The sequence below is a fragment of the Capra hircus genome, chromosome 3 (assembly GCF_001704415.2).
Source record: "Capra hircus breed San Clemente chromosome 3, ASM170441v1, whole genome shotgun sequence".
Classification (NCBI taxonomy): Eukaryota; Metazoa; Chordata; class Mammalia; order Artiodactyla; family Bovidae; genus Capra; species Capra hircus.
In genome coordinates this window covers 101,625,798-101,633,460 of record NC_030810.1, presented here as the reverse complement: position 1 = coordinate 101,633,460, position 7,663 = coordinate 101,625,798, and the positions used below count along the sequence as shown (strand labels likewise).

Here is a 7,663-nt window from a genome sequence, read left to right as displayed (position 1 = left end):
TTGCATGCCTGACATTTGTTGTTGTTGTTTGGATGCTGGACATTATCAAATTTTCCTTTCTGGATGCTAGCTACTTTGATATTCCTATGAATTATTTTGAGTTTTGTATTGGGTACAGTTAAGTGACTTGCAAACAGTTTGATCTCTTTGGATCTTGCTTTATGATTTTTTTCAGGTCAGTGTAGGGCTGATTATTCTAGAGCTGTGTTCTTGCCCTAAGGCTTATGAGTTATATAAATAGTCTAGTCTGGCTGATGGCAGTGAGAACAATTGCCTGTCCCATGTGAACACCAAGCACTGTTCCATGATCTGAACCAAAATTTCTTTTCTTGGTCTCAGGTAATTCTCCACAAGTGAGCTCTTAGAATAACTCTGTTTAGTACCTCAGGGAGACTGTTTAGTATCCCTGGATATCCTTTTCTCTCCATCACTGGACCTTTGCTCTCTGAACCCTACCTGCCTTGCTCTCCACCAAAACTCAGCTTCCTCTCAACAATCCAAAGAGCTGGTCTCAGATTACCCTTCTCATGCCCAACCTGGACATGCTCTTAAAGCAGTCATGTGGGCCAATGGCAGGACTCACCTTGTTTCTCATTCTCAGCTGATTCTCAGCTGTCCTCTTTTGTGTTGTCCTCTTTCCTGTGTCTAGAAACTGACATTATATGTTTTCCTTTTTTTCCTGTGGGGGCAGGCAAGAAAGGCAGGGTGAAATTTCAAGCAGGAGGGTAAATCTGATTTTTGTCACTCCAAATACAAAAAAGCAAAATGACTGTTTGAGGAGGCCTTACATATAGCGGTGAAAAGAAGAGAAGCCAAAAGCAAAGGAGACAAGGAACTATATACCCATTTGAACGCAGAGTTCCAAAGAATAGCAAGGAGAGATAAAGCCTTCCTCAGTGATCAGTGCAAAGAAATAGAGGAAAACAATAGAATGGGAAAGACTAGAGATATCTTCAAGAGGATGAGAGATACCAAGGGAACATTTCATGCAAAGGTGGGCTCAGTAAGGGACAGAAATAGTATGGACCTAACAGAAGCAGAAGATATTAAGAAGGGGTGGCAAGAATACACAGAAGAACTGTACAAAAAAGATCTTCACAACCCAGATAATCACATTGGTGCGATCACTCACCTAGAGCCAGACATCCTGGAATGTGAAGTCAAGTGGGCCTTAGGAAGCATCACTACGAACAAAGCTAGTGGAGGTGATGGAATTTCAGTTGAGTTATTTCAAATCCTAAAAGATGATGCTGTGAAAGTGTTGCATTCAATATGCCAGGCAGCAAATCTGGAAAACTCAGCAGTGGCCACAGGACTGGAAAAGCTCTGTTTTCATTCCAGTCCCAAAGAAAGACAATGCCAAAGAATGCTCAAACTACCACACAATTGCACTCATCTCACATGCTAGCAAAGTAATGCTCAAAATTCTCCAAGCCAGGCTTCAACAACATGTGAACCGTGAACTTCCAGATGTTCCAGCTGGTTCTAGAAAAGGCAGAGGAAGCAGAGATCAAATTGCCAACATCCGCTGGATCATGGAAAAAGCAAGAGAGTTCCAGAAAAAGCATCTATTTCTGCTTTATTGACTACGCCAAAGCCTTTGACTGTGTGGATCGCAATAAACTGTGGAAAATTCTGAAAGAAATGGGAATACCAGACCACCTGACCTGCCTCTTAAGAAATCTGTATGCAGGTCAGGAACCAACAGTTAGAACTGGACATGGAACAACACACTGGTTCCAAATAGGAAAAGGAGTACGTCAAGGCTGCATATTATCACCCTGCTTATTTAACTTACATGCAGAGTACATCATGAGGAATGCTGGGCTGGATGAAGTACAAGCTGGAATCAAGATTGCTGGAAGAACTATCAATAACCTCAGATAAGCAGATGACACCACCCTTATGGCAGAAAGTGAAGAAGAACTAAAGAGCCTCTTGATGAAAGTGAAAGAAGAAAGTGAAAAAGTTGGCTGAAAACTCAACATTCAGGAAACTAAGATCGTGACAACTGGTCCCATCACTTCTCGGTAAATAGATGGAGAAACAGTGGAAACAGTGTCAGACTTTATTTTGGGGGGCTCCAAAATCACTGCAGATGGTGACTGCAGCCATGAAATAAAAAGACGCTTACTCCTTGGAAGAAAAGTTATGACCAGCCTAGACAGCATATTAAAAAGAAGAGACATTACTTTGCCAACAAAGGTCCATCTAGTCAAGGCTATGGTTTTTCCAGTAGTCAGGCGTGGATGTCAGAGTTGGACTGTAAAGAAAGCTGAGCACCAAAGAACTGATGCTTTTGAACTGTGGTGTTGGAGAAGACTCTTGAGAGTCCCTTGGACTGCAAGGAGATCCAACCAGTCCATCCTAAAGGAAATCAGTCTTGAATGTTCATTGGAAGCACTGATGTAGAAGCTGAAACTCCAATACTTTGGCCACCTGATGCGAAGAGCTGACCCATTTGAAAAGACCCTGATGCTGGGGAAGATTGAGGGCAGGAGGAAAAGGGAATGACAGAGGATGGGATGGTTGGATGGCATCACCGACTCAATGGACATGAGTTTGGATAAACTCTGGGAGTTGGTGATGGACAGGGAGGCCTGGCATGCTGCAGTCTGTGGGGTCACAAAGAGCTGGACAAGACTGAGTGACTGAACTGAACTGAACTGAACTGAACTGAAGGCATCTTATCTGTTTTTAAGTTGATTTATAGTAGGTGTGCCAATGTGTATTTCTATCTTTCCAAATCCATGAAAGAGCTTTTTTCTTCATATTCTTGCCATCATGACAAACTTTGTACACATCTGTATAATACTCTAGTAAGAGGACAGGTACCCTCTTGATTCAGTTAAGCCAGAGGTACAACAAAAGTCTAAGTGGACATTACCCAGATATACCCTACTGCACATGTTCAACAGCTAAACTTCCAAGATGTTTAGAAAGCATTCCAATAATTGTAATTAGTTTTGGTAGTGATCTACTTATTTGAGTCTGAGAAGACTATGCAGAATGACTTCCAGTTGCTTCACGCTAAACTTCCAGTTATGGATAGGACAGAGGAAAAAAACACTGGTCTCAGATATTTGTTCTTCCTTTTTCTTTATGAATACATTTTTGGCATCTGGATACACACATTTAATGACTGGCCACCCTCTTACCCAAGACTGTGTTGGAATACCAATAACTGTGTCTTTATGATTCCTTGACAGTGTTTGGCTGTTTCTGCAAAAATTATCCTATTTGAGACAAATTTTGAGGACCAATAGGATTCTGCACCTGACAATCCATCTTGTGCAGACCTGGTACCAAGAGTTATTAGCTGACCTTCCCTGAGTTCTTCTGTTGAATCTCATGAGCACTCAGGCTTTCACACAGTAAATCTAGTTCTTAGACATTCTTTCTACTCTCTCAGTGTGTGTCTTTGTCTGTCTGTCATTCTCTGTCCCTCATACTCTAGGCCTTCTCCAATCTACCTAATTTCTTCTCCTTTTCACCTTTCCAGGACATTACACTAGGTTGCCTTTAATCACTGAGCAGTTCTCAGTCACTTATTAGATGCTAGGCCCTGCTATGGGCAGGGGAAAGGAAGAAAGATGCTGAATAGTGAGTCAGCTCAAGGTCTCTGCCCTGTGGAGCTCACATCTGGAGGCACTGAAAAGGGGCGGTGCAGCAGGAGCAGAAATGGTTCCTGGCAGTTTTCCCCAAGCTAATCTGCTTATCTTGGCCTAGGGTTCTAGCAGTGATGGAGATGAGAGAAGCATAATGAAGATGGATGACTTCAGATTTAGTAGGCAGAAAACTAAGAACTAAAACAGTTTCTTTTAAATTACATAAACAAGCATTTTAGGAAAACAGTAGACATTCAGCAACAGCTTCCCACTTCCTGGAGCAGACATGCCATGTGTTCCACAATTCTTATAGTGACATTGATGGAAAGAGTCACCAATCTCCCATAAAAGGCACCTGAGCCTCCTCTCAACCTGTTCACATATGGTCATTCTATAATCGATAAACATAGGAGGCAGCATCATAGGAAAATAATGTTTCTCATTTCTATCATGGTTATACATGATACAGGCAAAGATCACACATTAATTAATTTAATATCAGTCAAAGAACTCAGATAAACATAGACCTTAAAATCAAAAGTTGAGCTGACACATAATAGAGAAATGCATGTTGGAATCATACAGTAAATGATACTCCAAAGTCTAAGTGGATTGATTATGATCTCTAGAATTGTAATACTACATCTCCATTTAACATATATTATATAGTATATTTAATTTCTTGGAACACATAATTTTAAGTTTATAAACTTAAATGTTTATCCAGTTAAAATTTTTCTTAATTTATTCCTTTATTTGCGTTATTTATCTGCACTAGGTCTTCCTTGCAGTATGCAGGATCTAGTTCCACAATTGGGGATGGAACCCAGGCTCCCTGTATTGGGAGCAAGGAGTCTTAGCTTCTGGTCCACCAGCAAAGTCCCTTAAATTTTTTGATAAACAAGTAAAACCAGTATAGAAAACTTAGGCCGTTCAGTGTTATTAGAATTTGAAGGGAAAATAAATCCAAGACTGTGCAAACTAGAATACTTTGTTACTAATATTTTCCATACTATTACAGTATTTGAAAAGCAAGATAGTTTTTAGACCAAAATTATTTACCTGTGTGGTACATACAAGGAATATTCTCTATAACATTTTGTGTGATTTTATGTCAATTATTAGAATACATGTTAATAATATTCGAGAATTCTTATTTTCAGCTTGATTTCTTTCTTATACCTAGCACACCAGGTACATACTAACTTATCTCTATGATAAAGTAAAACTAAACTTTATGTTTTTTCTTCTCCATTTCAGTAGGAAATGAAGCTACATTTCAGTAAGAAAAGTCAAAGTCCCCTTGGATGTTATCCGCTGGAATTCTCATTGTAGAAGCAGTATCAGTACCCCCACTTTGGGCATCCCTTGGAGAAGGAAATGGCAACCCACTCCAGTATTTTTGCCTGGAAAATCCCATGGACAGAGGAGCCTGGTGGGTTACAATTGATGGGGTCCCAAAGAGTCGGACTCGCCTGAGTGATTGAGCACACGCACACACACATGCCAGAGGGATTGAGCACACATACACACACATGCCAGGTGCACACACACATGCCAGGCGCACACACACATGCCAGAGAGAAAAAGATTTCCCTGGCCAGAAGTCTAACATGGTCTGGGGTGGTGAAAGCACCAAATCCTAGCCACTAGACCACAAGGGAATCTTGCAAAGCATCTGGTTTAGTGTCTCCAGGTAAAAACTATAAAAGTAAAAATTAACTTCTTCAGATGCCAAGAGCAGGAAAGGAGGTGATTGCCAGTGGCTCAGGGCTGAATAAAGCTGTGCAAGTCTCCCAGCTATTGCCCCTAGATTCCATCCTGGCTTAGTTTTAGCGTTGTGTGCAGCAGAGCCAAGGTCAAGCTCCCTTTCTGAACCTCTGCTGTCTGTATCAGAAAAAGGTACAGAATGGCTCTCAGAGGGTGATGGGTGGATCTGTCTACTTCCTGACCTCTGACTTGGCTCAGATGCCTCTCCTGATAATGGCATGTGTATGGACTCTTTTCGTGCCTGACAGCTCAGTTAGAGGAGTTCTTTGTCTGTGTATTTGGCTCCAACCTCAGGTGAAGAGTTGGGTTTGGTCTATTTTGTTCTCATGCAACCCAAATATGCTTCAGAGGGATGAACTTCTTGGTTTCCAGAGCCATACTACATGTCAGGGTATAGAGGAGATTTACGTGCCAGAGGAGCTGAGGGGATTTCCGGATGGTAAAGGTGATCTTTTTCCATTGTTTCTCCATCTATTTGCCATGAAGTGATGAAACTGGATGCCATGACCTTAGTTTTAAGCCAATTTTTTCACTCTCCTCTTTCACATTCATCAAGAGGCTCTTTAGTTCTGCTTTACTTTCTGCCATAAGGGTGGTGTCATCTGCATATCTGAGGTTATTGACATTTCTCCTGGTAATCCTGTGCAGCTTGTGCTTCATCCAGCCTGGTATTTCGCATGATGCAGTCTGCATAGAAGTTAAATGAGCAGGGTGACAATATACAGCCTTGATGTACTCCTTTCCCAGTTAGCAACCAGTCTGTTGTTCCATGTCCGATTCTAACTGTTGCTTCTTGACCTGCATACAGATTTCTCAGGAGGAAGGTCAGGTGGTCTCATATTCCTATCTCTTGAAGGATTTTCCAACAATTTGTTGTGATCCACACAAAGTCAAAGTCTTTGGCATAGTCAATAAAACAGAAGTAGATGTTTTTCTGGAACTCTCTTGCTTTTCCGATGATCCAACAGATGTTGAAAATTTGATCTCTGGTTCCTCTAAAACCAGCTTGAACATCTGGAAGTTCACGGTTCACGTATTGTTGAAGCCTGGCTTGCAGAATTTTGAGCATTACTTTGCTAGCATGTGAGATGAGCACAATTGTGCAGTAGTCTGAATCTTCTTTGGCACTGCCTTTCTTAGGAATTCGAATGAAAACTGACCTTTTCCAGTCCTGTGGCCCCTGCTGAGTTTTCCAAATTTGCTGGCATATTGAGTGTAGCACTTTATTTTTGGGGCTCCAAAATCCCTGCAGATGGTAACTGCACCCATGAAATTAAAAGACGCTTGCTCCTTGGAAGGAAAGCTATGAGCAACCTAGACAGCATATTGAAAAGCAGAGATATCACTTTGTCAACAAAGGTCTGTCTAGTCAAAGCTATGGTTTTTCCAGTAGTCATGTATGGATGTGAGAGGTGAACTGTAAAGAAAGCTGAGCACTGAAGAATTGATGCTTTTGAACTGTGGTGTTGGAGAAGACTCTTGAGAGTCCCTTGGACTGCAAGGAGATCCAACCAGTCCATCCTAAAGGAAGTCAGTCCTGAATATTCATTGAAAGAACTGATGCTGAAACTGAAACTTCAATACTTTGGCCACCTGATGTGAAGAACTGACTCATTGGAAAAGACCCTGATGCTGGGAAAGACTGAAGGCAGGAGAAGAAGGGAACGACAGAGGATGAGATGGTTGGATGACATCACCAACTCGATGGACGTGAGTTTGAGTAAACTCTGGGACTTGGTGATGAACACAGAAGCCTGTTGTGCTGCAGTCCATGAGGTCGCAAAGAGTCGGACACAACTGAGCGACTGAACTGAACTGAAAGGTGACCCGAAGTTGGTCTTGTTCTGTGCCCTCCTTGGGCCTAGTGTCCACAGTGACTCAGACAAAGGAGGCCTAGTTTGTAGTGCTGAGTAGGTTTTCAGGAAGTCACAGAACTCCTCCTATGATTCTTGCAGGCTTTTTTGTATTTAAAATGCACATCAAAAAGTTTGGGATAAAGTGAAGCTGTTTCTGCCTGGTTTCGAACCAGGGACCTTTTGCGTGTTAGGCAAACGTGATAACCACTACACTACAGAAACCATATGGTCAAGTATACCTAGTGACATCCAAGAAAAGCATGTTCGGACACAACTTGCCCTCAAATTTTGAAAGAAAGAGAGCTCTCTGAGCACAGAGGATCCCTCAGGTAAGGAGACTGAGGTTCCTGAAAGGCCCTGGTTTAGCGTTCCTCGCTTTCTCCAGAGTGAGGTCCCTGTGAGCATCCCAGCAGTTAGACCTCAGGATCC

At 41.9% G+C, this 7,663-nt stretch overlaps 1 non-coding gene across 1 annotated transcript; it reads right to left on the bottom strand.

The window, feature by feature from the left end:
• On the bottom strand, nt 7,384-7,456 carry TRNAV-AAC. Its single transcript has one exon. It is a non-coding gene; the product is annotated as a tRNA-Val (tRNA).